Source organism: Schistocerca americana, chromosome 5, assembly GCF_021461395.2.
Source record: "Schistocerca americana isolate TAMUIC-IGC-003095 chromosome 5, iqSchAmer2.1, whole genome shotgun sequence".
Classification (NCBI taxonomy): domain Eukaryota; kingdom Metazoa; phylum Arthropoda; class Insecta; order Orthoptera; family Acrididae; genus Schistocerca; species Schistocerca americana.
In genome coordinates this window covers 129,614,111-129,617,217 of record NC_060123.1, presented here as the reverse complement: position 1 = coordinate 129,617,217, position 3,107 = coordinate 129,614,111, and the positions used below count along the sequence as shown (strand labels likewise).

Sequence of the window (3,107 nt, the reverse complement as noted above, 5' to 3'; positions counted from 1 at the left end):
GCATTCTTCTGTAGCACCACATTTCGAATGCTTCTATTCTCTTCTTGTCCAAACTATTTATCGTCCATGTTTCACTTCCATACATGGCTACACTCCATACAAATACTTTCAGAAATGACTTTCTGACATTTAAATCTATACTCGATGTTAACAAGCTTCTCTTCTTCAGAAACGCTTTCCTTGCCATTGCCAGTCTACATTTTATAACCTCTCTACTTCGACCATCATCAGTTATTTTGTTCCCCAAATAGCAAAACTCCTTTACTACTTTAAGTGTCTCATTTCCTAATCTAATTCCCTCAGCATCACCCGACTTAATTCGACTACATTCTATTATCCTTGTTTTGTTTTTGTTGATGTTCATCTTATATCCTCCTTTCAAGACACTATCCATTCCATTCAACTGCTCTTCCAAGTCCTTTGCTGTTTCTGACAGAATTACAATGTCATCGGCGAACCTCAAAGTTTTTATTTCTTCTCCGTGGATTATAATACCTACTCCGAATTTTTCTTTTGTTTCCTTCACTGCTTGCTCAATATACAGATTGAATAAATAAAGCGAGGGAAAAACGACTGTGTACGAGTATATACCTCCTCCGTACGACCTCCAATCTCCGTAATCTTATCTTGATGGAGCTTATGCGAAACGTCCGTTGGCGGCAGTAGAATCATTCTGCAGTCAGCCTGAAGTGCCGGTTCTCTTAATTTTCTCAATAGAGCATCTCAAAAAGAAAGCCGCCTTCCCTCCAGTGATTGCCATTTGAGTTCTCTAAGCACCTTCTTAATACTTGCAGTAACGAATCTAATAGCCCACCTCTGTACTGCTTCGATGTCTCCTTTTAATCCGACCTGATGCGGATCCCAAATACGCGAACAGTAATCAACAATGGTGAAACCTGGTACTTAGGGAAAGGCAGAATTCGCTGTGGACGGGGCCGTAATCAGTTACCGTTGTTTGCCCAGTTTTCTTTTCTTTTCTTTTTTTCTTTTTAAATCATGTACACTTTATTTGGAAACAATTGCAAGTAAAGTTGACAATAAGGAAGAATTATCAAATTTGATTGTTAAGACACTTATGTCTAATTAAAAAAATTCTTAAGCAAGTTGCACTCACGGCTGAAGGCCTTACTGTCCAGAAATTCAAATTATTTGTCGGCTGAAGGCTCCATTAGTAATAACTCAAAACAATTTGACGGCTGAAGGCCTGAATAGCAAATTCTGAAGAACCACTTAAACTTCTCCAAGCACTCCGTCTTCCGGCCACGACTGCCCTACCGGGACCATCCGACCGCCGTGTCATCCTCGGTGGAGAGTGCGGATAGGAGGGGCGTGGGGCCAGCACACTGCTCTCCCGGTCGTTACGATGGTATTCTTGACCGAAGCCGCTACTATTCGGTCGAGTAGCTCCTCAATTGGCATCACGAGGCCGAGTACACCCCGAAAAATGGCAACAGCGCATGGCGGCCTGGATGGTCACCCATCCAAGTGCCGGCCACGCCCGACAGCGCTTAACTTCGGTGATCGCACGGGAACCAGTGTATCCACTGTGGCAAGGCCGTTTCCAAACTTCCCGAAGAGATACTAAAATATTTTTAAAAAAAGGACAAGCATCAAAATTTCACAGTTAAGAGACAATATCTAATTAAAAATTCTTAAGACCAATTGCATTCACGGCTGAAGGCCTTGTTGACAAGAAAATCAAGTTGTTGGTCGGCTGTAACGCCCCAATAGTAATAAGTCAGAAAACAATTTGATGGCTGAAGGCCTGGATAGCAAATTTTTGTGATGCAATTAAACTTCTTCGACAGATATTTAAAGAACAATCATCAACATGTCAATGTTAAGATATCTGTTAAATAAAAATTTCTTAAGACAAGTTATACTCATGGCTGAAGGCCTTATTAACAAGAAATTAAAACTCTTTGTCGGATGAAGGCCCAAAGAGTAATAATTAAAAACTAATTTTTTAAAAAAAACGATCTTTACAATCTGACCAAATCAAGAGAGAAGTGGGCCACAGACAGTGCTCCAAGGATCGACCTGGGAAAGTCGCTCAACTTCGTAAACGATGAGACAGGCAGGCAAGAGCTATATTCACTTAACTGTATGGTAACTCAAACTAATGACACTTTAACCGCAGACCAAAACTCTTACAAAATCTACCTAGCGTGTGATAACTAATACAACGATGGAATAACCCAGGCAAGGCGGAACCGGCGGATACCAGTGCGTCTTCAGAATCCGGTGTTTAGAACGTCCAGAAGCAGAAGGAACCACTACGACCAAAGCAGTCCAAAAGAAACAAACTATCCGAACCACAATCAAGGAGGCTGTCGAACTATACGCCTTACCGGACAGCAGCGGCAAGGCGAGGAAAGGTACACTGCCGCGAAAATACGCTAACCTCCAGGGCAGGTAATTGGGGCGTTAGCGGCCACTAGGCAGAAAATACCGCTGGTTGAACTTCACCAATAATAACACAAGGAATTCAGTGATTAACAATAAGACGTGGAGGACGGCTGGTTAATTTCGCCAGCTCCAAACACTCCACTCGTTGCTCTTCGTCTCAGTGACCCTGCGAGCCGCAATGCTCGAACCAACGGCGTGATCTCAAAATAGTGGAGGTTTCACTATTGGGTTAATGTTCACTCAACTCAAACATCCTGGGTCCAGTGGACAACGAGGTTTCGGCCCTCGCAACTACAGCCCCTCGATCCGGCAGTGCCTGCATGCCACCAGCAGTCTCGGCATGTCTCCGCACTTCCAGACCTCACCGCTGTTCCCTTCCGTCCGAACTCGCTGACACACTCCGAGCTGGAAAACACTTGACGTCCTTCCAAAGATAGTACCACCGTACTAGATATCGATAACGCTGCTGCTGCCACTCACGGACAGTCAACTCTAGCAAAAAGTAGTCGCGCCAGTAAACAGAAGAAGAAAACGAGACGCCACTATCTCTCTATTACACGATGCCAACCTACCAAAAGCACCAAACCCGAGCCGCAACAAGGCTCAGATGGGTCGCACTAGTGTCCTGTTTACGATCTCCTTTACAGATGAACCATACTTCCCAAAAAATTCTCCCAGTGAACCAAAGTCAGCTGTTT

General features: G+C 43.9%; 1 pseudogene; it reads right to left on the bottom strand.

Moving 5' to 3' along the window:
• Positions 1–1,445: 1,445 nt before the first annotated feature.
• Positions 1,446–1,563, bottom strand: LOC124617345 (annotated as a pseudogene).
• Between the last annotated feature and the right edge of the window lie 1,544 nt (positions 1,564–3,107).